Source organism: Heteronotia binoei, chromosome 20, assembly GCF_032191835.1.
Source record: "Heteronotia binoei isolate CCM8104 ecotype False Entrance Well chromosome 20, APGP_CSIRO_Hbin_v1, whole genome shotgun sequence".
In the NCBI taxonomy this organism is placed as follows: domain Eukaryota; kingdom Metazoa; phylum Chordata; class Lepidosauria; order Squamata; family Gekkonidae; genus Heteronotia; species Heteronotia binoei.
Genome location: NC_083242.1, coordinates 13,025,385 through 13,051,667, shown reverse-complemented (window position 1 = coordinate 13,051,667; position 26,283 = coordinate 13,025,385). Strand labels below are relative to the sequence as shown.

Here is a 26,283-nt window from a genome sequence, read left to right as displayed (position 1 = left end):
TAACCTTAAAATGTGATGGCCAGGAGTCCCTTTGGAGTTCAATTGTGCTTGTCACAACCTTGCTCCTGGCTCCACCTCCCAAAGTCTCCTGGCTCCACCTCCAAAGTCCCCAGATATTTCTTGATGCAGACAAGGCAACCCTACTCAGGGGCACCATGAGCTGGCTCAGGGTTGACAAAAGGCACACAGGACGTTGAGGATAAAATAGGACTTGCAGGGATCCTTGGAGGAAAAGTGGGATAAAAACGAATTAATAACAGAACGGAGAATACACATCCTTCTGATTCGAGATGCTTAAATGGGGGAAATGACAGGGATTTTTGAAATGCTGGTTATCCTGACAGGGACCTTGAGCTTATTATTAAGGCAGTCGCATAAATCCACACACACACACACACACTGTAAAATGCCCCAAGCCAAGTCAAAGGAACCAGGAGGCACTGATTCCCTAGAAGATACTTCCAGAGATAAACATGTCAGATTTTTTATTCAACCGAGGTGTTGATTAAAGAGGTCACAGTGAAGCCGCCTGTTGCCAGTGCTGAGAAAGAGAGGAGAAGAAAACCCAAACAGCTGAAAGATTCCCCAGGGACGATGCAAGAAGAAGGGCTCATTTTACTTTGTTTTTGCCGCGGCTGACATTTTGGAAAGACTGGGGTGTGTGTTTGTGTGTGTGTTTTTCCCATCAGATCTAGCATCGAGTGTCAGCTGTACAAAACCCCCAGGAGAATGAGAACAACAGAGATCAAGGCTGCTGGAGAGAAATTCGAGGTCACCTTTGTCGTGAGAAGAAAATGCCAGTGGCACACTGTTCACCCAAGAGATACAGGATATACTAGAACAGGGGTGTCAAACATGCGGTCTGGGGGCCGAATCAGGCCCCTGGAGGGCTCCTATCAGGCCCCCAAGCAACTGTCTGTCATCTGCTTCCTTCTCCTTGTATCTTGATTCCTTCTGCATAACAATTTGCTTTGCAAGGCTTGCTCAATTGCACAGGAGCTACAGAGCAAAACCTCTATTTTCTCCATTGGCTGAGGCTCCTCCCTTGGGGAGGAAGGTGGGGGGAGGCAGAGCTTGTTTCCCCAAGCTCTCTCAATTGCACAGCAGAGCTACTGAACCAAGCCTCTCTTCCTCCTATTGGCTGAGGCTCCTTCCCCTCCCCAGTTCCCTGGAGAAGGAAAGAGCCAGAGCTTCCTTTGCCCAGTTCCCTGGATCCCATGGGAGCAATACAAAGAAAGCACCTTTAAGACTAATGAGTGGTAATATTTTACGTTTTTAAATATATATATATATATTTGTGTTTGTCTGTGTCCTTTTATAGTTTATATCTCTGCTATCTAGTCTTAAATAGGTACACACATGGTCCTGCCTGACATGGCCCAACCCAACAAGGTCTCTTTTATGTCAGATTCGGCCCTCATAACAAATAAGCTCGACACTCCTGTACTAGAACATGTATTTTAATCTGTCACCTAGTTTTACTGTATTTTGGTGCACCGATGAACCGATGTTCAGTTATGACATATTGCCCATGACAACGTGTCAGGATATGTGAGCCAGTTCCTTTCCTGATGACATGAAAGAATTTACATGCTTACTTGGTTTGCTTAGGGACTGACAGAAAGGCCTGCAGGTATTACCCTCCGGAACATAGGTGAGGTGATGATGTGCTTAATGAGTTGGTATTGAAACTGGTTATTTGCTAATCAATAGAACTGAGGATGTCCCAGATGTGGAGATTGGGAAAATTTTACTGCCTGTGTTCTAAGAACATAAGAGAAGCCATGCTGGATCAGGCTAGTGGCCCATCCAGTCCAACAATCTGTGTCACACAGTGGCCAAAAAACCCAGGTGCCCTCAGGAGGTCCATCAGTGGGGCCAGGACGCTAGAAGCCCTCCCACTGTACCCTACCCCCGCCAAACACCAAGAATACAGAGTATCACTGCCCCAGACAGAAAGTTCCAACAATACACTGTGGCTAATAGCCACTGATGGACCTCTGCTCCATATGCTTATCCAATCCCCTCTTGAAGCTGTCTATGCTTGCAGCAGCAACCACACTTGCCTGGGGGCACAGGCCTGAGGCAAAAGTTACAGAGACAAGATGTAGATTAGACAGCTAGACAGGATGTTTATTGTTTTGAATGCCCAGTTCCCCTTTCCCCATAAGTAATGAGTAAACTTTATTTTTAAAGCTAATACTTGTGCTGTGTTCTTCTTTTGCTCTCCTGCAACCCAACCCAACATAACCTCTTTTTAAAAACTCCAAAAGTTGGGGGTTAATGTGCCAAAGAATATGTCAGCAGCGGCTACAGGCTGAAGCCACCTAAGCCTGATTGATGCCACCTGCCCAAGATACCACCTAAGCCTGGCATCCATCTCGTTCTTTATTGCAAACAGCTGCAATTTCCTGCTCAGCTTGTAATAAAAGTGAGCATTACGCGACGGGGAGAGATACGCCAGACAAAACCTATTCTGTTCATACACAGGTCATTGATGGGGAATGCAAAATAATTTGAGCCATCATAGAGAGAACGTTGTTGGAGACTTTATGTCCCTATGAGTTTCGTCTTGAGTGTAGCACTTATTTATTTAATTTCTATCCCACCCTCCCCGCCGAAGGCAGGCTCAGGGCGGCTCACAGACCAAGGGTCAACACAAGCACACTAGTGGGACCGATGAAATAAACAACAATAAAAACATAAGACATAAAAACAATTTTAAAACATTTGCATGTGCTGCTGTCATGATTTCAGGCAGCGATTAAATTCTGGTGGTTAGAGGTCTCAGGATCACACAGTGTGGTGAGGTAGGCTGTTGGTGGTGTTCTTATGGGCTAGTCCCATTGCTGCAGATGTTACCATCATGTAAATGCCTGGTGGAAGAGTGCCGTCTTTAAGGCCCTGCGGAACTGTGAAAGCTCTTGCAGGGCCCTAACCTGCTCCGGCAACTCATTCCACCAGCTAGGGGCAGCAACGGAAAAGGCCCTGGTTCTCGTTGTTTTGATTTATTGTCCTTTGATACTGCGGAATATTCCTCATTGACAAAGACTTTGAAACAGGTGTGGCAGAAGTCAACAACCTGTCCAGGGAGTTCTGTTTCCACTATTGAGATATTTGCACAGTGGATACATCGATAAGGTGACGTCTATTGCTAGTCCTTCTAGGAATAAGAGACAGGTGGACTTCCACAAGGACTTTTATTAGGGACTTTAATATAATTTGTATAATTTGTTGCAATATATTAGTCAATTTGTCACTATAACCTGAGGGTTGTGTTTATTTATATGTTCTGGAATGACTTCTCTCATTGCCTCAGCCCCCCCAAAAGCAACTCTGCCCCGAGCTGTTTGGATATCGCTTGCCTTCTTACTGGCCTTCCTATCTGAAAATTCTGGTTTCCCACAAAATTGCCCCGCCTTTGCGGTTTTTAATCAAACGTCTGATGTCACCATCAATTAAGCCCCATACCAAAAAATAAAAGCATAACAGGCGCCACCGTTATTTTATGGGTTCTCTGACACAGGACGGGAAATGTCACTTCTGTTGCTTATGCAGCCAAGTCTTGGGCTGCTGAAGAGAAATGCTTGCTGTTGCTGAAGGAGAAGCAGCAAGGATTTTTTGAACGTGATCAGAATGTCCTGACTAGGGATACTATAGAACAGATGGGTCTCCTTGGGTGCATCAGAAATGGCCCAAATATTGCGATTTTGCAGCAAAATGCACTGGGATCTCAGAAGTTGCCCTCTTTCTTGGCTACACTCTGGGTGGTTCAAGATAAATTATGAAACCTGACTTCTCTAGAAAGAAAATTGACCAGGAAGAGATACACCTTTAGATCTGTTTGTGGCCAGATTATAATGCTTCTGCTGTTTATATTGGGGGGGGGGGCTTGTAGCCCCCCACACAACTTGGCAATGACAGCCAGTTTGGTGCAGTGGTTAAGAGCGGCTCTTACATTAAGCAAGTTTGGCTACCCCTGTTCTAGATAGTAAAGTTTAAGAGATAGAGACAGAACAGGCAGAGAGGTGGGGAGAGAGAGAGGTGGAAAGAAGGCAACTTTAAGTACATTCTCCAAACTGCTGGCTGGCTTGAGTTAGAGAAGTGATTTAAAGAGATAAAAGCTTTCTCCAAGTCAGCTGACAAAGGTGATGGGGGCTTAAAGAGCCCCACAATATGTGTGAAAGAGCCATATGCGGCTCCTGAGCTGCAGTTCAGCCATGCCTGATTTAGAATGTAGTTCCTGAATAAAACAACTGTTGTTAGTTGAAACTGTAAAGCAGCTCTGTATAACTTTGTAACTCTGCCAGCACACTGAGAACAAAGGCTTCATCTGCATGTAGCCAAGGTGCAGGGGTGGAATTCTAACAGGAGCTCCTTTGCATATTAGGTCACACCCCCATGATGTAGCCAATCCTCCAAGAGCTTACAAGGCTCTGTTTTGTAAGCTCTTGGAAGATTGGCTACATCATGGGGGTGTGACCTAATATGCAAAGGAGCTTCTGCTAGAATTCCACCCCTGCAGAGGTGCATTCTGCTATGTTTGAGACGGGATACCGGACTAACTAACCAGTTAACTTCCAGTAGAATCAAGACACACAGTCGTGACATTCCATTTGTCAGCTTTGGACATCAACACACAGCAGGATATCCTCCAACTTACTTCATCTTCCTGAAGTCCGAGCACGCTCTGTCCATCTGACTCGCAGACCGGGGTTAAACAAGCCCGCAGTGCCAGGCTGTCCTTATGCCAGGTTTGCTGCAGCCCCAAGACATGGAACGGAGCTTGGCGTTCTCCTTTACCTCCCAAGCAGGGTACCTGCGGATGCATTTGAAGAGACAGCTCAGATGAATCAGTCACAGCCACAAAGCGACCAGGTCAGAAGCAGTGTTCCCTCTAAGGTGAGTTAGTGTGAGCTAGCTCACAGATTTTTAGCCTCCAGCTCACACATTTTTGTCTTAGCTCCGAAATGATGACCTTAGAGCACACTAATTTATGCAGTCACTCCCAACTTTAATGCAAGTAGCTCACAAAGCAGAATTTTTGCTCACAAGACTCTGCAGCTTAGAGTGAACGTTGGTCAGAAGTGCAAATAATGGAGAACAACTGGAGAGTGATTCCTTTAGCGAGGATGTGCCAGCAAGGTGTGGAGGACTCCAAGAGAATGATCCTGGTGCTTCTGGGCATATTGGTAAAGCAGTGAAACGGGATCAGCCACAAACAAGCCAGAGACTCAGGGGAAGGTCCATAAAAATGGACCAATGAGCAAGTGCATTACCTAGAGGATGCACAGAGAAGGAGGAAGAAGGAGGAGGAGGAGACTGGATTTATACTCTGCCCCTCTGATATGTCCTTGCCTAAAACATTAGAGACTTCATCCCTGAGAACAAATGGCACCAAGGTTGAAACATCTGCATCCTGATTGGTCAGGCTGCCTTGGACCATCTATAGGGGGCTATTGGGCCAGTCTGAATGGGTCTATGGGTGGGGAGCATGGTGGAGTCTCACTGTACATACTCAGGCCATAGCCTGAGGTTTGCATGCTAGTTTTGCCCTGTATTTACGATGTTGAATCACTGAGCAGAAGATGCTGATCACAACTCTGGGAGTCCTCGTTCTTTCCAACTGAACCCAGTATTTTTACCCTCACTAACAACCACCTTCCCTCCCTCTCCCCACAACAGATACCCTGTGAGGCAGGTGAGCTGTGACTGACCCAAGGTCATCCAGCAGGCTTCATGTGGAGAAGGAGCAGGGAATCAAACCTGGTTCTCCTGATCAGAGTCCGCCAGTCTTAACCAATACACCAAAATGGCTCGTAAAGAGGAAGGAGGGAGGGGCAATAAGTCTGACTGAGCCACTCACAACTTGCCATATGCTACAGTTAGATATGCTTCCCTACAGCGCAATCTAAGATAATACAAGAAAGGCAGCGGGGTGCAAAATTGATAGCATCAGATAAGAGCCAGGAGAGCTGGGTTCAAATCCCTCACTTCAGCCATGAAGAGTCAGTTTGGTGTAGTGGTTAAGTGGGCGGACTCTTACCTGGGAGAACCAGGTTTGATTCCCCACTCCTCCAGCTGCAACTGCTGGAATGGTCTTGGGTCAGCCATAGCTATTGCAGTTGTTGTCCTTGAAAGGGCAGCTGCTGTGAGAGCCCTCTTAGCCCCACCCACCTCATAGGGTGTCTGTTGTGGGGGAAGAAGATAAAGGAGATTGTAAGCCACTCTGAGACTTTGAAGGGCGGGGTATACATCTGCAATTCTTCTTCCTCTTCTCTATGGATGACTTTGGGCCAGTTACACACACTTTGTCTCTGCATGGGCCACCGTCGTGAAGACAAAACGAGGGAAGAGAGAAGCATGTGTGCTCCTCGGAGGGAAGGGTGGATTTCAAACGTACAAGATAGATTTAAAGCATTTCAAAGATCCAATTACTTCTGAAGCGAAAAGAGTCCTGGCGGAGGGGTGGGAGGGATTAATTAACGCTAGAGGAAAGGCACCTGTCCTTCGAATTCAAAATTAATTGCATGGCGACACTGGCCATTGCTTAATCTAGTAAGAAGACAGGGCTGCAAGGGGAGGGGGATAGAACTGGGTCTGGCCGATGAATGCTGCAAAGTGCACGTCCACCAAACCCGATATGTCCCTTCCAACCAATCTGTCGGGTTAGAATGGTTAGAACAATCTGTCTCTCCTACAGGGAAGGAGAGAGAAAAAACCCTAAAACAATTAATGATGAGAACGGTCCAGGTAAGCAGCCGTGCTGGCCTGAACTATTTTGGCATAGATTCTGACTTGATACTATTTTGCATGCTTAATCACTGCCCACCAGCTATATGTAACTCTGCCCACTGTACCCCCATTTCATTGTCTGATGAAACATACATGCACGTGAAAACTCACGTTCTGAATGGAACTTTGTTGGTCTTAAAGGTGCTACTTGGCTCCAGTTATGAGAATGATTAGCTAACACTGGAGGGAAAGCACCTGCCCTTCAGATCCAGAAGTCCTTCAGAATATGAGAGCTATGGCCTGTTTCCAACAGTCAGTTCTGTTCTGGGGTGTTGGAGAAAGGCTTGATTCTCACATTCATAAGAATATAACAGAAGCCATGGTGCATCAGGCCAATGGCCCATCCAGTCCAACACTCTATGTCACACAGGGGTCAAAAAAACCAGGTGCCATCAGGAGGTCCATCAGTGGGGCCAGGACACTAGAAGCCCTCCCACTGTTGCCCCCCCCTCAAGCACCAAGAATGCAGAGCATCACTGCTCCAGACAGAGAGTTCCATCTATACCCTGCGGCGAATAGCCACTGATGGACCTCTGCTCCATCCAATCCCCTCTTGAAGCTGCCTATGCTTGTAGCCGCTGCCACCTCCTGTGGCAGTGAACTCCATGGGTTAATCACCCTTTGGGTGAAGAAGGATTTCCTTTTCTCTGTTCTAACCCGACTGCTCACAGCCTGGTCACAGAAGTCGGCCGGTCGCTGGGAGCAGGTCTGGCTTTCCCTCCAAAGATAAACTTCTCCTGTAGAACTGCCCTCTGAGAGAAAATGCAAAGTATATCCCTGTTCTTGCCCTTACTGATGAGCTGCGGGTATGTTTGCGCCTTGTTGTGCAGAGCCCACGACACAGTGCACACTTCCCCTCCTTCCCCTTCAAGTCCAACTGCCCACAGCGCCCCGTCCTCAAAGGAACAGTGTGTGTGTGGGGGGGAGAAGAACAGCAGTTTCCTTTCCCCACTTGCCCAGACTTGCCCTGTCCAGGGGCTCTGGCAGCTGACTGCCGGTGGCAGTGCAGGTCCCACCTGCCCCACACTGGGAATGGTTCACTCCTCGCTTGTCTGCAGTGCCGAAGGGCAGTGATTCTGGGTTCCCATCCTGGACTTTTCCCCAAGGACACAGGATCACTAAGACCGCCCCTACGTTTCCCAGGACCTTTGTAAAGTACAAGCTGCAAACCAAAAGGATCAGAAACTGGAAGACACTAACAGGAATCCTGCAGCAGAGTGAAATATATGTGGAGCACCAAGAGACACTTTGTACCTTATCAAAGATTTCAGGTTTTCATGGCTGGTAACATCATTAGGGTTTGTAGAATCTTTCGGGCTCAAGTGCCGTGTTCTACTGGAGAAAGTTTTCCTTCCAGACGTTTCGTTCTCAGCTGATGTTCTCCGCAACTGAGAACGAAACGTCTGGAAGGAAAACTTTCTCCAGTAGAACATGGCACTTGAGCATGAAAGATTCTACAAACCCTAACTTTGTACCTTCTAGGGTAAGAAGAAGGAGAAGGAGAAGAAGAAGAAGGAGAAGGAAAAGGAGGAGAAGGAGAAGGAAGAGGAGGGGGAGATTGGATTGATAAACCACCCTTCACTATGCAAAGGAGTCTCAGATTGGCTTACAATCTCCTTTCCCTTCCCCTCCCCACAACAGACACCATGTGAGGTAGGTGAGGCTGAGAGAGCTCTGACAGAAACCGCTCTTGAGTAGAACAGCCCTGAGAGAACTTGTAGCTGACCCAAGGTTCCATCAGCCAGTGCATGTGGAGGAGTGGGGACTCAAACCAGGTTCTCCCAGGTACTGCTACCCCAAACTGCCTCCCTTTACATTTACATCCTCTCCCTCTCTGACACACTGTCCCCCTCATGATGACAGGTATTTGCTCGTCCAGAGCTCCTTTGAGAGACACGTTGGCCATGCGGGTCCCCCCCCTCCACTCCGCCTTCCCTGCTTTCAAAGTGTCGCATTTGGATAGCCGGGCAAGACCCGTAACTCCAATTAGTTTCCTGTGGCAAAGAGGAGAACGAAGAGTCCTCATCGACTTCATGTTCTCTGCCGCGGCTACACAGTACATTGCCTTTATTGACGATAATGGGGTCGATGAGCTCCGCTAAAAATCAATGCTAAGTGATTATGCTGTTATAAGGAGACGGCGGGTGGCTTTCGGCGAGGGTTCGTAACCCCCCCCCCCCCCTAATGCATGCTAATACGCACAAGACCATCAGTTCCCTTCCTTTTCCACTCTGAACGAGGGAGAGAGGTGGTTGGGGCTTTTTTGCCCTTCTCTGGTTGCTATCTTTGGTGCAGGGAGAGCAAAATGCACTGCTTCATTTAAAGCTCTCCTCTGAATCAGACCTCAAAATAGCCTGCCTAATGAGGCTGAGAGGAAGGAGGACCCACAAAACTTTTTGCTAACCCGCTTTGCAAAGCTACACATGACGATGTCCGTTGTTTGCTACTCCAAAGGGCAGGGGGGAAGAACCAAGTTTATAATGCTTTCCAGCAGGGGTCATTTTGTAGGAAAATAGGTGGTGGAGCTCATTAGCATATGCTGCCCCTGCCAAAAGCAACCCGATGCAAGAAAGGAGAGCCCCGGGTGAGCAAGGCCAGCTTGGGCTGGCTAGTGATCTAGTCAGCCCAGCCTCGCTCACCTGAGACACCTCCCCAGTCAAAAGGCCAACAAGCCACCCATGGCCCAAAATCACATAAGAAATGGAGAAAAGGTGGCGCAGGCTTCTCCAGGGATTAATGAGGGCTGCTGGGGGTGAGGCAAAGCTCCTGGTGGCTGGCTGGCTGCCCGCTCTCCTAATCCAGGGATTGTTATGCAGCTGCACCTACTATTCAAAGGACAAGGCAGGTGGGGAGGAAGAGGGGGAGCCATCAGAAAGGTTCAGGAGCTGTGTTTTTTTGAACTCCTGCTGAAGCTGAGGCCTGCTTTTCAGGGCTTTTAATGTAGCAAGAACTCCTTTGCAAATCAGGCCAAAATCCCCTGATGTAGCCAATCCTCCCAGAGCTCACAAGGCTCTTAGTATAGGGCCTACTGTAAGCTCCAGGAGGATTGGCTACATTAGGGGTATGTGGCCTAATATGCAAAGGAGTTCCTGCTATAAAAAAAAAGCCCTGATGCTTTCCTGCCTGGAAACTTGGAAGAAGCTTCTACTCGCCAAAGATGAACAGGCCAATGGATATTTCCCATGTACTCTACACAAGGATAACACCCCCCCACACACACACACTCCCAGCATAGAACAAAGTCCAAGTCCAGCAGCACCTTTAAGACCAACAAGTTTAAGTCTGGGGTACAAATTTTCACGTGTAAGCACACCCACAAAAGCTTATCCCCAGGATTAAATGCATTATTTCCACACACACACTCCAGAGCACAAAGTATATTCCGGCTTGACTACTGCAGAGCAGTGGGCTGGCCCTTGGAAGTGTTCAGAAACATCACTGGGTAAAAAAAATAAAAACAGGTTGCTTACCTGTAACTGATGATCTTCGAGTGGCCATCTGTGCAGTCACACACATGGGTCTTGCTGCAGGCAATGGATCCGTACCTCGGAGTCTCTAATAGCTCGCCTAGAGCGCTTTTTGGCACGCTTCCCTCTCACTCTGGGGAGCAGGCATCGACTGCGCATGCCTGGAGCGAGGGGGAGGCGCCATTCCCACTCAGTTTCTTCCAGCCGCCACTAATAATCTACAGAGGTAAGAATCCAGGCAGAGAAAGCCAGCAGCGGGGAAGGCTGGGTGGGCGTGTGTGACTGCACAGATGACCACTCGAAGATCATCAGTTACAGGTAAGCAATCTGTTTATCTTCTTCGTGGTCTCTGTGCAGTCCCACACATGGGTGACTAGCCAGTTAAAGGTCACGGAGGTGGGTGCTGGCAAGAAAAAAATGTTTATTAGTCACAACATCTAAAAATCAGAAAGATGCGAATGCACTCACCTGTCACTTCAATGGAAGATGGACCTGAGGACCGCTTGACCGAAGGAGGCATCCCGTCTGGCACGAACGTCCAAGGCATAGTGCGAGACGAACGTGGACGGTGAGGACCATGATGCCGCAGCACAGATGTCCTCCAAGGAGACGCCCTGCAAGAAGGCCGAAGACATCGAGTCCGCTCTAGTTGAGTGAGCTTTAAGGTCTTCAGGTAAGGGTTGCTTAGCAACTTCGTAACACAACCGGATTGCACTGGATACCCACTTAGAGAGTCTTTGGGTAGAGATTTTGTGTCCTCTGTGAAGACTGCCGTAGGCCACAAACAAGTTAGGGTCCTTACGGAACGGTTGTGTACGAGAGAGGTAAAAGGACAAAGCTCTTCTGATGTCGAGGGCGTATAGAGCTCTTTGCCCAGAGTCCTTAGGATCAGGGAAAAACGTGGGCAACGCAGTGGAGGTTGACAGATGAAATTGTGACACAACCTTGGGTAAGAAGGAGGGGTCCGGTCTTAAGACCACCTTGTCCTTATGAAAGACTGTATAAGGAGGGTCAGAGCAGAAGGCACACAAGTCACTGGCCCGCTTGCCAGAAGTAAGAGCAACCAACAAGGCAGTCTTCCAAGTTAGAAGGTTAAGGTTCACCGTGGCTAGGGGTTCAAACGGGGGTTTCATAAGATGTGAAAGCACTAACGACAAACTCCAAACTGGTACAAACAGTTTGATAGGAGGGTGAAGGTGCAACATGCCCTTAGGAATGATTTGGACAGTCTATGAGAAAAGACAGTCTGGCATCAATAGGTTCGTGGAAAGCAGAAATGGCTGAAAGGTGAACCTTCAAAGAGGAGTAGCTGAGGCCTGACACTTGCAAGGACCGCAGGTATTCCAGGATCGAAGGCAGAGGTAAAGACTCTGGGTGGAGATGCTGGGATGATGCAAAGGAACAGAAGCGCTTCCGCTTGCACTGGTAAGAACGCCTGGTGGAAGGCTTTCTAGCATTCAGTATAACTTCAGCTACTCCTGAAGATAAGGATGTGGTCAAATTCTCCAAGCTGTAAGGGCCAGAATTTGAGGGTTGTGGTGCAGCACCTGGCCATGAGCTTGGGTGAGGAGATCGCCTGCCAGAGGGAGGCGGCGGTAAGTGTGACAGGACATTTGAAGAAGCCTCGTAAACCACGGTTGCCGTGGCCACCATGGTGCTATCAGTATGCAGTCTGTGCCGTCCCGAGCAATCTTGAGTAGTGACCGGGTAATTAGAGGGGTTGGTGGGAAGAGATAATGCAGAGGACCCCTCCAGTTGTGAAGGAAAGCATCGTTGCCTCTCCTGGTATAAAAGAGGGCATTTCGAATTGTCCTTCGAAGCAAAGACATCTATCTTGGGAGTTCCGAAACAAACAAAAATGTGATGCAGGTAGAGTGGATTCGTGGTCGTCTATACGAATCCTGCTGAGCGAGTCGGCCAGGACGTTCTCTATCCCTGAAAGGTGAATGGCAGTCAGGTAGATGTTGTTTTTGATACACCATTCCCAGAGCAGTATGGCTATACGGCACAGCCGAAGAGATCTGGTACCGCCCTGTTTGTTCACATAGAACACTGTGGCCATATTGTCTGTTGTGATCTGGACATGTCGATTCATTACAAACGGAAGGAACGATTGAAGGGCCCTGTGCACGGCAATGAGTTCTAGGCAGTTTATGTGCATAGCCCTCTCAGGCGCAGTCCACAGCCCTCTGACAGTTTTGTCCTCTAAGTGGGCTCCCCATCCCCACTTGGAGGTGTCTGTGGTTACGATGAGAGATGGAGGAAGAAGAACAAAGGGCATTCCGGAAAGCAAATTGTCCGGTACTGTCCACCAAACGAGGGAAAGCCGAGCATTCTGAGGGACAGTGAGAACAGTATTCTGTGGTTGTAGGTGTGGATGGTAGGCATGAACAAACCAAAGCTGGAGATGTCGCATGCGCAGTCTTGCGAATCGAAGGACCGACGTGGTTGCAGCCATGAGGCCCAGGAGATGTTGTATGGTGATTGCAGGCTGCATTGGGGTATGTCGAACCAGCTGGGCCAGGGACATAATGGTTCGGGCACGATCCTCTGGAAGGAAGACAAGATGAGGAGACGTGCAGAGACGAGCACCTATGAACTGCAAGTCCTGAGTTGGGGTGAGGTGCGATTTGGTGACATTCACACAAAGGCCCAGGGAGGCGAGAAGAGAGAGAGTTATTTTGAGATTTCTCGCCAGCTGGTGTGCTGTAGGGGCAATGAGTAACCAGTCATCTATGTACGGGAACACTGGTATGTTGCGGAGGCGCAGGGCAGCTGTAACTACTGCCATACACTTCGTAAACACTCTTGGTGCGGTGAAGAGCCCGAACGGGAGAGACCGATATTGGAAGTGATGATGCCCCATGGTGAAGCGAAGATATTTGCGGTGCTGAGGCCTGATGGTCACATGGAAATAAGCGTCCTGGAGATCCAGGGATGCCATCCAGAAGTCCTGCGGAATTAGAGGAAGGATGGATTGGAGGGAGATCATTCTGAATTTCCTGTAGGCTATCCGCTTGTTTAGCCTCCTGAGATCCAGAATGGGTCGCTTGCCCCCATCCCACTTGGGCACCAGGAAGTATCTTGAGTAGAAACCGGTCTCCCGATGTTGAAGAGGAACAGTTTCTATGGCATTCTTTTGGAGCAAGTCCAGAATCTCTTGTTGGAGGTGAGGGGAGGGTGGGGTAATGATGAAGTAGTGGTGGTGAGGTGGTGAAACGAACTCGATTGTGTATCCGAGACGGATTATGGTGAGCACCCAAGAGTCCGTGGTGATTGAACTCCAGGTTGAATAAAATGGGAGAAGACGTGTGTGATAGAGGGGATTCATTTGTGGAATGCAACACAGAGGGAAGTCAAAGAGACTGCTTGGGTGGTTGTGCAGACTTCTTTGCAGGTTGAGAACGGGGCCTTTGTTGGAAAGATTGTTATTGTTGTGGAGGCTTCTTCCTCCAATAATCGGGTTGTCTCGGGGAGCACTGATGACGCTGAACAGAAGGTCTCCAGGGCTTAGGCCTATTGAATTGTTGAGAGGCTGGCTGGGAAACTCCCAGGTGTTTTGCCCTCTTACGACCGTCATCCACAGGCCTAAGGACCTCATCTGTTGAGGCATGGAACAGGCCAAGCCCATCAAATGGTAAGTCCTCAATCTTTTGTTTGATGTCGGATTGTAAGTTAGTCGACCTCAGCCAGGCGTGACGACGCAGAGCCACTGATGAGGCAAAAACTCTAGACGAGCAGGATACAGTGTGTCTCACCGAGTTAATTTGCGGCTTCGACACTCATGACAGCTCCGAGACTAGATTGGAAACAGCTTTCTGAGAGGTCTCGGACATGGATGGAATATGCGGTGTAATCTGGTTGGCAAGGTTGTATGTATACGCTGCAAAATAAGCTAGGTAGTTGTTGAGTTTGGAGTTTGTGGAGGCAAGGCTGTAGATCTTGCGAACCAGTGTGTCCAGCTTCCTGCCCTCACGATCCGATCAGGTGGAGTTGGATGTCGTGAAGGTTGGCCTTTGTTGCTGAATGAATGATTATTGAATTGGGAGCCGAGTGGGAGGCTAAAAATTTGGATTCGGGCGTGTGCACCCTTTAAAGGGAGTCGAGGCGTTTCGAGGTAGGTGGTATCGAAGCCGGTTTGTCCCAGGATTCGCGCAGGCCCTCCAGGTGGACAGGCAACATGGGTAAAATCAACCCCGCTGGAAAATCTACCTGAACGAGATCGTGGACAATATCAGAGACCTTAGGAGAATCAGAAGGGAGAGGAATATTAAGGGCTTCAGCCATGGTGGTGATTAAATTGAGGTATGCTTTGGAACTGTCTGAAGGAGAGAGTTGGGTAGGTTGGGTCGAATCCGATACAGGGGAAACGGGCGGGTCTTCAGAGTCTGAAGGATCCGAGGTGCCCATCTCGGATTGAGATTCTTCGGGCGGAGACGACATACGAGGTTTGGGAGGTGCGGAGGGTGTCCGATCTCTGGGAAGTTTAGGATTGGATGTTAGGGCTGAGACGGGAGGTGCGGAGGGTGTCCGATCTCTGGGAAGTTTAGGATTGGATGTTAGGGCTGAGACGGGGGTCATTGCCGGTGCCGTAGATACTGTGGCGGAAGCTGTACGGGGCATCAAGGGGTCTATAGAAAGGTCTCGGTCCCGAGGGGGTTCATAGGGTCAAAGGGTCTCACGGGTCCGAGGGGAGCAATATTCCTGGTCTCTATAATGGGAAGGACGAGAGTATGGGGAAGGACGACGGTATTGAGGAGATTCCTGGTCTCTATAACGGGAAGGACGACAGTATTGAGGCGATGTATGTTCTAGGGTTCGGGTTCGAGAGGACTCATGGTACCGAGGTAAATGGTGGAAATCCCGGATTCGAGGCGTCAAAACATCACGAATATGGGGCTCGACGTCGAATTCACGGTACCGGGATCGACGGAAACTTTGCTCAGAAGGGGAGCGGGAGTAACGCTGGTGAATCCGTTGGGCCCGAGGAGATGGCGAACGGGATAGAGAGGAATAGTCATATCAACGACCTCGGTAGTAATCCTGGTAAGGAGAGGGAGAGCAAGGAAGACAACATCGAACTGGAGAGCGGGACCGGACCCGTTGTGTGGAGACCTGTGTGGAAGACTCTCTATATAGTGGAGAGACTGCAATGTCCCGAAAAGATACGGATTGAAACCTTGAACGGGTAGGGTCCAAGGGTCGGGTCGGGTTCCAGGATGTCGTAAGGCACGACGCTATGGATCGAGGGGGAGCGAGACCCGATTGGTATAACCTCAACCGTAGGTTGCGGAGTTAGCTGTGGCATGTCAGAAATAACATCAGAGGGCGCCGAAAGCTCCGGTGGTATGATCGGAGTCGAAGCCATTGAGGTCAACTGCACAGTCGAGGTTGATGGTGTCGGATCGCGGGACTTCTTTGGAACCGAGGTCGGCGAATCCGAGTGACGAGACTTCTTCGAAGCCTTATGGCCCTCGGAGTGCTTTGATGGTCTCTTGTCGGACTTATGCTTTTTCGGAACGTGAGGAGCAGCCGACGCAGCTGAATCTCCCGCTCGTTGTGGGGGAGGCGGCGAATCCAAGGTGGGCATAGCCCGAAGAGACATTTCTAGAAGAAAATTTTTACGTCTAGCCGCTCAGTTTTTTCACGTCTGTTTTTCAAAGCTGGCGCAGTGCGGGCAAGTATCTACCCTATGCGATTCACCCAGGCAGAACAGGCAGTAAGAGTGACCGTCTGAAGTGGGGATTTTAGATCCACACTTCCGACATTTCTTAAAGGTGATTTTCCCTTCCATATGCTCCGGACGGGGGAGGGAAGGAAGGGGGGGGAAAGAACAGAGAAAGAAAGCGCAGAATAGGGACTTCTTTTTTTAAAAAAAATTTATATGGATGAAGGAACTAGCGAAAGAGAAGGTAAAGATGAAGAAAATACAATACCAACAGGAGGGAGAGACAAGCCAAAGAGAGGAACGCAACAAGGTAGGTGTTGTCCAGGCGGCAGAAAGGAAGAAACTGAGTGGGAATGGCGCCTCCCCCTCGCTCCAGGCATGCGCAGTCAATGCCTGCTCCCCAGAGTGAAAGGGAATCGTGCCAAAAAGCGCTCTAGGCGAGCTATTAGAGACTCCGAGGTACGGATCTGTTGCCTGCGGCAAGACCCATGTGTGGGACTGCACAGAGACCACGAAGAAGATCAATCAATAAGCATCTAAGTCATCAACCACACTGATGGTGTTAAAGATCTGAACTGGGTTCTAACAGTTTTGAGGCCCAATTCAAAGTTCTGGTTGCCAATACCTAACCCATATATACCTTCATCTTAAAAATTCCCACATGAATACGCTGCAGATTCCTCTCCGCCTCTTCAAAATTACCAGAGGACACCCCCACATTCCCCTCAGAATTGCTGTTCTTGAGGAAGAGGACCACAGATTTTGCTATATATGTGAACGCTTGTATTTTATTTATTTATTTTTCACATTTATATCCCGCCCTCCCCGCCGAAGCAGGCTCAGGTATGTGATGAGCTTGGGGACTGAGGAACAATGGGCAAGAGGATCCAAATCCTAACTGCCATGCTCCAATCACAGGCCACCGGCTGGTGAATGGCCCTATCAAAGACTAGCGTGGGAACACAGTACTGTATATAATTGGCCCTGTGGGACCTGTTCAGTAGTTACGAAGTTAAGCCATCAACATGCTGTATTCAGTAAAGAGGTTGTTATTGCTACTGCCTCGAGTCCTCGATGCCTAGAACCCACTATATTATAGATTTATACCCTGCCCTCCACTCTGAATCTCAGAGCAACTTACCATCTCTTTTATCTTCTTCCCCCACAACAGACACCCTGTGAGGTGAGTGGAGCTGAGAGAGCTCCCCCAGAAGCTGCCCTTTCAAGGACAACTCCTATGAGAGCTATGGCTGACCCAAAGCCATTCCAGCAGCTGCAAGTAGAGGAGTAGGGAATCAAAACCGGTTCTAAGTCTGTACACTTAACCACTTCTTGGGGAAGAACACGTACCGCCCCCTTCCCTTTCCTGTGCCTTTCACTCGCTGAGCGGATGCCGTCGGTACTGAAAATGTAGGCCGTGGCTGGATTAATTGTCGCGTTAATCTTTCGTTATGACATCCAAGACTCCAGCCCTCGGTGAAGAGAGACAGCAGCCAGGTATCGTTACAGAAAATACTTCCTGCTCCCTCCATTTCCCCCTAGTGCTAAGAAGATCCTGTTGTTGCCTTCCATGGAATCAATTCCCTTGTGCAGAAACGGCACCGGCAGCTCGTGGCATTATTGTAATGTCTGTTTATCTGCAGATAAACACAAACTGAGCAGCGGGGGGAGGGGGAGGCTAATGCTCAGGCGGCCAATGTTGGCATTTTGAGCGGCATCGAGTTCCTCCAAAATGAAAGATCATGCCCTTGGAGCATCACTTCTCTGCCAACCAGCTGCACAGCGCGAGATCCGATCTTCTCTACCGGCTGTGCTCCAGAATTCTCTCTGACTGTTCCCCATCAATCCTAACTTGAATAGGTAGAGGTGCCCAGTGCCTGCTAGCCGTCAGCTACCGAAGGCATCCTGCAAGTTATTTTAAGAGGTTTCAATGAACTAGCAAACCATTTGGATCTGTGGCAAACAGGAGCTTTGAATCAGAACCAGGTTGCGAGAGGAAGGAGATAGGCCTCTCCCTTCGAACTCTGTTTTCCTGATCTAAAACAGCCTTGCAGAGCTGCTGAGAGCCAGTCTGGTATAGTGGTTCAGTGTGTGGACTCTTATCTGGGAGAACCAGGTTTGATTCCCCACTCCTCCACCTGCACCTGCTGGAATGGCCTTGGGTCAGCCATAGCTCTGGCAGACGTTGTCCCTGAAAGGGCAGCTGCTGTGAGAGCCTTCTCAGTCCCACCCACCTCACAGGGTGTCTGTTGTGGAGGAGGAAGATAAAGGAGATTGTGAGCCACTCTAAGACTCTGAGATTCAGAGTGGAGGGCGAGATATAAATCCAATATCATCATCTTCTTCTTAGACTTGCCAATCCCCAGGTGGGATGTGGAGAAAAAGTCCAAGGCTCTGTATATAAACAGCCTTAAAAAATAACTGTTATCAAACACAACTCATATATTTTCATTGATGAGGTCAAACTGAATACGAATCAAGTCCAATTTATTTGAAAATGGCACCAAGCCTTCAGGAAAGTGTGGGAAAACACATGCAGTTCATACATTGAACAAGATCCTTTTCCTTAGCTGCATAGGATCTTTGATGTCATCAATGAAAATATATCCCCCATGGGGGAATGGGCAGAATATAAATAAACTAATAATAATAATAATAATAATAATAATAATAGTTGTGTTTGAAAACAGTTATTTTTAGGCTGTTTATACACGGAGCCTTTTGTCTCCACACTCCACTTACCATGTGACTCTTTTGGTTGCTTAATCCCCAGGTGGAGGCAGGGGGTTCCCCTGGTTCGGAGGTCCTCCCCCCCTCCCCCACTTCAGGGTCATCAGAAATCAGGGGGGGGGGAGGGAAATGTCTGCTGGACACTCCATTATTCCCTATTGAGACCAATTCCCATAGGGTATAATGGAAAATTGATCTGTAGGTATCTGGGGCTCTGCGGGGGGGCTGTTTTTTGAGGCAGATGCACCAAATTTTCCGCATAGCATCCACTGCCTCTCCTCAAAATACCCTCCAAGTTGGAAAAAGATTGGACCATGGAGTCCTGTTCTATGAGCCCCAAAAGAAGGTGCCCCTATCCCCAAGTATTTCCAATTGATACAAATTGATTCTCCATTATACCCTAGGGGGACTGGTCTCTATAGAGTATAATGAAGTGCCCAGCGGACATTTCCCCCCCACACGCTTTCTGAGGACCCTGAAGTAGGGAGGAGGCCCCTGCCCCCACCTGGCACTGGCAATCCTATAATCTAAAAACACCTGGGCGGGACCCAGGTAAGATGCTACTAAGTAAGATGCTACTGGGCACCACATCGGAGAATTAGGCTACTGATACAGGTACCAACATGTTTGCTTCAGCTGGGCCAACCAGCCCAGAGCCATTTTAAAGGGGGAAAGAAATCCACCTGCCTAATAACAGAATTTTCACAAACAGAGGGCACTTTGGACATACAACTCCTGGTCCCTCAGTCAGTGCCGGATTAAACTCTGTGGTGGCTCCTAGGCAGTCAAAATCTTGGGGGGGCCCTCACAAATAATCTCAGAGTCTGAGCACCCGCCCTGTTGCCCACGGCCCCCGTTGCAGCCTGCAGGCACCTTCCCAAACGCCCCTTTTACTAAACTGCAGGGGAGAGGCAGAGAGAGGCAAACCTGGCAGCAACGCCGGCAGCAGCTGCAACAGGCAAGTTGGGCAAAGAGCGGCTCAGTTGCTAGCTGCACGTGCAGGCTGGGAAGATTGCAAGCAGGGGGAAAACCAGGGGGGGAAAGCCAACCTGGGGCCCCTAAAGGTGTGGGGACCCATAGGCCAGTGCCTGCTTGGCCTAATTGTTAATCTGGCTCTGCCCTCAGTTGGTTTGGCCAAAGCCTGCCTGCCTGCATGCCTATCTGTCCACGTATCTCCCCCGCTGCATTCTGCCGAGCAACACGAGGGAACCAGAGCCATCATTTCTAATTGCAGATGACTGCTTCCATTGATCCGCTTATGATTCGTTTCTGCCAGAAATAGCTATTTATTACGTTGATCTTTCGCTCATTAACTCTTCACGGACGCTCTGAGACGAAAGCCAATTAAAAAAGGCCGCCGTTGTCTCTTGCCTACATATTTTTATTAGGAACCAAATCCTGGCATGGGAACACCCTCCCCCCCATTCTAACCCATCACATTTAATGATGCTTGGTTCGCTGCTCTCCTTGGTCCCCACCCCCCACACTTTTACGTGACTTGAAAATTAAAAAACGTGCCTACTGACTTTAGAAGCAGATGGAGAGGACTGTAAGACCCTCGTGCTTTGCATAGGCTCCGATTTAGTGGAGACACTCCTCCCCTGAAATGTGGGCTACAGGGAACCCCCTTGCTCAACCTTGGCTGTTGTATATGTGATTGGTAGCGTGTCTAATAAATGGAGTTCTTGCCTGGCTCACTGGAGCCTGTAGGACAGAGCTTAGGGACTCGGGAACAATGGGCAGCAGGATCCAAATCCCTGCTGCCCTGCTCCAGTCACGGGCCCCCTGCTGGTTTGAATGGCCCAAAGGCATGCGAGCGCAGGAACCTTGAGTGTATATATAGTTGGCCCTGTTGGCCCAGTCTGCAATCTTTGAGTGCAGCCCTGTATTATGCTCTACCTAATAAAGAGCTGATGATCACTACCACCTCGCCTCTTCATTGCATGGAACCCACTATATTATATGGGCTGTGTTGGGCTCAGCTATAGAAGCACTGGCAGCTCCAGGCAGAAGGAGAAAAATCGGGTGATGTAAGAGGTCAGCTAGTTTTCTGCCTGCTCCAAAGCAGATTTTGATAACAGCCAGAGGGCAGGCACGTCCCTGTTGTCAAGACCCCCAAGGCTGGGACCCGGAGACTCCGAGAACACCCAGTGTGGAACCCCGTGGGTTGGTGGGTCCTTATAAATCCCAGGGTGGAACCTTCAGGGATGGGGTGAAGGTTGGGATGCATGGGTAGGGCAAAGGGAAGGAGGAGAAGGAGGAGGAGGAGGAGAAGAAGGTGGTGGTGATGATGATGATGATGATATTGGATTTAAACCCCGCCTTTCACTCTGAATCTCAGAGTGGCTTACAATCTTCTTGACCTTCCTCCCCTGCAACAGACACCCTGTGAGGTGGGTGGGGCTGAGAGAGTTCTCCCAGAAGCTGCCCTTTCAAAGACAGCTCTGCCAGAGCTATGGCTAATCCAGGGCCATTCTAGCATCTGCAAGTGGAGGAAAATCAAACCCAGTTCTCCCAGAAGAGTCCGCACATTTAACCACTATCCCAAACTGGCACTACACTATCCTGGCATCTGCTGAAGGGGCTTTGCTGTTGGTTGGTTATGCCCTGCCCCAGTGGGAGACACTGGTAGGCAGGAGAGATGGCTGTGTGCCATTTGTTTTACATTTTAATCTGCTATTAACTGTCTTTATTGTTATTCCTTCACTGTGACCCACACCGAGCCTGCTTGCAGGGAGGGCAGGATAAAAATCCAAAGATAAATGGATAAATAAAAGGAGCACGGCCCACTTGATTCTGGCAAATTCTGAGATCTGGCAACCCAGTAATGTCATAATAACAGACACAAGGGGACACAAGGGATGTGTTCCAGCCACAATTATTCACTCTTACTTATTTTGCTGTTATCGGCTTTTCCTTCAAGAATCTCACAGCAAAATCCAGGGCAATCTCCTCCCCCCGCCCATATCCTAATAACAATCCCGTGAGAAGATGATGATGATATTGGATTTATATCCCGCCCTCCACTCTGAATCTCAGAGTGGCTCACAATCTCCTTTATCTTCCTCCCCCACAACAGACACCCTGTGAGGTGGGTGGGGCTGAGAGAGTTTTCCCAGAAGCTGCCCATTCAAGGACAACTTCTGCAATAGCTAACCCAAGGCCATTCCAGCAGCTGCAAGTGGAAGAGTGGGGAATCAAACCCGGTTCTCCCAGAAAAGAGTCTGTGCACTTAACCACTACACCAAACTGACTCTCTGAGCTCTCACCAAACTGGCTCTCACTTAACTGAGGTAGGTCTAACTCTGCCATGGGGCCACCTTGTGAGCTTTCTGACTCAACAAGGTTTTGAACCCAAGTCTCAGCCTGACTCTCCTGACATCTACGCCACACTGGCTCGCTGATCGCATGGGGGGAGCTTGAAGGATGTTTTTAACACTCCCACTGAGTTCAACGGAATATAAACACGCTTAGCTCTGCCTTGCGGTCTAATGTACTTAAAGCTGTTTAGACAACCAATTGAGCCAATTAATTTGTTTAATAAACTACGGAGTGCTTGTCAATCATAACGCTGTTTCGTGCTTATCCGCTGGGACGCTGGAAGCAAGCTGGGATCTCAGGACCAAGCAGGATAAGACTCCAGGAGGAGCCTGAAGTTCTCCTGGGATTGCGACTGATCTCCAGACTGCAGGAAACATTTCTGCTGGAGACAATGACAGTTCTAGAGGGCAAATGTGGCATAGGGGTTAAGAGTGGCAGACTCTAATCTGGAGAACTGGGTTTGATTCTCCCCTCCTCCTTCACATGCAGCCTGATGGGTGACCTTGGGGAAGAAGAAGGAGGAGGAGGAGGAGAAAAAGAAGGAGGAGGAGGAGGAAGAGAAGAAGGAGGAGGACAAGGAGGAGGAGAAAAAGAAGAAGGAGGAGGAGGAGAGAAAGAAGAAGAAGGAGGAGGAGGAGAAGGAGGAGAAAAAGAAGGAGGAGGAGGAGAAAAAGAAGAACAAGGAGGAGGAGGAGGAAAGAAAGAAGAAGAAGGAGGAGGAGAAGGAGGAGAAAAAGAAGAAGGAGGAGGAGGAGAAGGAGAAAAAGAAGAAGGAGGAGGAGGAGAAAAAGAAGGAGGAGGAGGAGAAGGAGGAGGAGGAGAAAAAGAAGAAGGAGGAGGAAAAGGAGAAGAAGGAGAAGAAGAAGGAGGAGGAAAATAAGTGGAGCAGCAGGAGGAGATTGGATTTATATACCACCTCTTACTCAGAGTGGCTTATAATCTCCTTTCCCCTCACCTCCGCACAAAAGACACCCTGTGAGATAGATGGGGATGAGAGAGCTCTAAGAGAATTGCTTTTGAGAGAAAAGCTCTGAGAAAACTGTGGCTTGCCCAAAGTCACCCAGCAGCTGCATGTGGAGGAATGAGGAATCAAACCTGGTTCTCCCAGATTAAAGTCTGCAGTCTTAACCACTCCACCAAGATGGCTCTAGTGTCCATCAGTCACAATTCTCTCAGAGCTCCCTAAGCCCCACGTACCTTACAGGCTGTTCGTCGTGAGGAGACAAAGGGAAGGAGAATGTAAGCCGCTCCGAGACTCCTTTGGGTAGTGAAGGGTGGGATATAAAATAAACTCTTCTTCATCTTCTTTTTCTTCCTCCTCTTCTCTATGGTATTTATTTATTTATTTCGATTTATATCCCGCCCTACCCCACCAAAGCGGGCTCAGGGCGGCTCAGGTATACCACAGGTTCCCATTGCAATCCCTCCTCCAAAGCCCTCTCCGTAGGCACCAACCCCAAATCTTCAGGAATTTCCCAAGCAAGAGCTGGTAACCTTGCTGAGTGGATTTTCCCAGAATCCCCCTTTTAAAAAAAAGGAAACAGCATTTGGAACAACATTCAGTGCTTCCCCTTTGAGCTGTTTCATCAATCAAAGCTGGTCTTACCCTCCTGAGCTTTTATTAGCCTTAGAAAGGGGCATGGGCGGGGGCAGGAGGGGGAGAGACTGTTTCATTGTCTGTCTTTTTTTTCTCTTCCAAGGCAAACAGCAGCCAAGCGGAGGTGAAAACTGCATTCTCATCAGATCTTGGAAGCTAAGCAGGGTCAGTCCTGGTTAGTGTTTGGATGGGAGACCACGGAAGAAGTTCCAGGTTGTTGCTAGGCAGAAGCAGTCAGGTGACGCCCATCTCTTGCCTTGAAAACCCTACGGGGGCCACCGTAGGGTTCTCACCAGAAGTCCTCACCAGAGAGGTTGAATCCCCCCTCCCTCTGGGCCACAGCCCTGATAGAAATAGCTCTGCAAATTGTCTTCTTAAAATACCAGGAAGAGCCAATCACTGATCTTGCAGCATCTCATCTAGTTACTGGGGCAACTGGGTTGACAACGGCCGGTGCATTCCCCCCCCCCCCCCCTTACATCGTTATTAAATAAAAGTGGTACAGGTCTTAACTTTAAATTTAAAATGCGAGGGTTTAAGAGAACAACATTGAATGCTTCCCCTCTGAGCAGTTCCATCAATCAAAACTGGTCTTATACCTCTGAGCTTTTAATAACCCTGGAAAGGGATGGGGTGGGGGAGACCAGCCCCCCCAGTGGACCAGAAAGTCTAGCACAGGGTTGACTAAACTTGCTTAGCATAAGAGCCACATAGAATAGACATCAGATGTTTGAGAGCCATAGGACATGAAGGTCAGATGAGGAAGGAAGGAAGGAAGGAAGGAAGGAAGGAAGGAAGGAAGGAAGGAAGGAAGGAAGGAAAGAAGGAAGGAAGGAAGGAAGGAAGGAAGGAAGGAAGGAAGGAAGGAAGGAAGGAAGGAAGGAAGGAAGGAAGGAAGGAAGGAAGGAAGGAAGGAAGGAAGGAAAATAGATCAAGGAGGGAGGAACAGGTGGAAAGAAAGCAACTTTAACTTGAAATGCATTCTGCAAGCCACCAGCTGGCTTGGTTTGGAGAAGGGATTTAAAAAGACAAATGCCTTCCCCAAGCCAGTCGAGGGGGTCATGAGGGTTTTGAGAACCGCACAATTTGTGTGAAAGAATCACTTGTGGCTCCCGAGCCACAGTTCGACCTTCCCCAGTCTAGCATTCTCGACAAAAAGCACCTGAAGCAAACACAGCAATTGTCTCTTTCGTCTCCTGCTTCTGATGTTAGCATGTGAAGGAGGACAGGAGAACGAAGGAGGCCTCTGGAGGGAGTTCTCCCTTTGCTTGACGAGGGGCAACCCCTCAGTCGCTTATTGAAAAATTGGGGGAGGGGATGCTGCTGCTGATCAACTACAGTTTGGCCAATACTGGGAAAGAAGGAATAATCCAAATTTAGGGGGCGGGGTAGGAATAAGAAGAAAAACTAATGAAGAATTTTTCCCCCCTCCCAAAATGATGGGGAGCCAGAATCACATCCCCTGAGTATTGTAGCTGGAAAAAGCAGCTGAAGTGGGGATGATACAGGTCCGACGAGTCACACTGGCTAGCCCGATCTCATCAGATCTCAGAAGCTAAGCAGGACATATGCTTCTACAATGTACATAGGGCTTTTTCTGTAGCAGGAACTTCTTTGCATATTAGGCCACACACCCCTTATGTAGCCAGTCCTCCAAGAGCTTACAGGTCACAGTATGTTTTGATTTAATTATGTGTGTGTGGGGGGGACCAGTGAAGCTCCAGGAGGATTGGCTACATCAGGGTGTGTGGCCTAATATGCAAAGGAGTTTCTGCTACAAAATATCCTGCTACAAAAAAACCCTTGAATGTACATACCTTACAGTTTTGATAGAAATCGTCCATATTCTGCATTCCAACTATAGAACTCGTTGCATTGAAACAATTTCATGTATCCTTTCTTACTGTTCTTTTAATGCAGATATTCATACTAAACATTTAAACCCTCTTTGGGAAATAACATGGGATTCTCTGACCTCGTTAAGATTAATTTTATCATCAATTCGATGGTATCTTTAACCAACTGTAATCCAAAAGCAATCTGTATATTATGTTCCCATCTTCTCTACTTTATATGCCAATAAAAGATTGATTGATTGACTGACTGATCTGTATTCTTGGTGCTTGTGAGGGGCAACAGTGGGAGGGCTTCTAGTGTCCTGGTCCCACTGATGGACCTCCTGATGGCAGCTGGTTTTTCTGGCCACTGTGTTGGATTGGATGGGCCATTGGCCTGATCCAACATGGCTTCTCTTATGTTTTCTTAAGTTCATATCTCCCCCCCCCTCCCCAAATGGCTCCGCAATCCATCTGCAGTGCCAACGCTGCTGTGACATTTTCCCATCAACCCCCCAACACTCACCAGAGAGAGCAGCCAGGTCACAACCGCAGGGTAGATGTTGGCAGCTGACCAGGAGGTTTCTGGGAAGGAGGCCTTCTGCTGAGGAGGCAGGGAAACACACCCACAGCTGGATAGCCTGAGTGTCATCAGAAGCATCTTCTTTCTGGAGCCTTTTGAGGCAGGCAACATGCAGATGGGCGCCAGGAAGGAGACCTCCTGTTCAAAGAGAGTGGGGACATCAAGATAACGTACCTTGTTCAACATTAAAACGGGAAGGTAGATCCAGGAAGGCAGCCGTGTTGGTCTGAAGAAGCAGAACAAAATTATACATTTGTCTCCTCCTTTGACGTATTTATTGTTCCACT

The 26,283-nt window shown here is 48.8% G+C and overlaps 1 long non-coding RNA gene across 1 annotated transcript in view; it reads right to left on the bottom strand.

Moving 5' to 3' along the window:
* Positions 1–26,042, bottom strand: part of LOC132588435 (uncharacterized) — a 37,881-nt gene extending 11,839 nt beyond the window's left edge. The window contains exons 1-2 of the long non-coding RNA XR_009556504.1: positions 25,940–26,042; positions 4,664–4,819 (exon numbers count right to left, since the gene is read on the bottom strand). This is a non-coding gene — a long non-coding RNA (uncharacterized LOC132588435). The remainder of the gene's footprint in view (positions 1–4,663; positions 4,820–25,939) is intronic.
* Between the last annotated feature and the right edge of the window lie 241 nt (positions 26,043–26,283).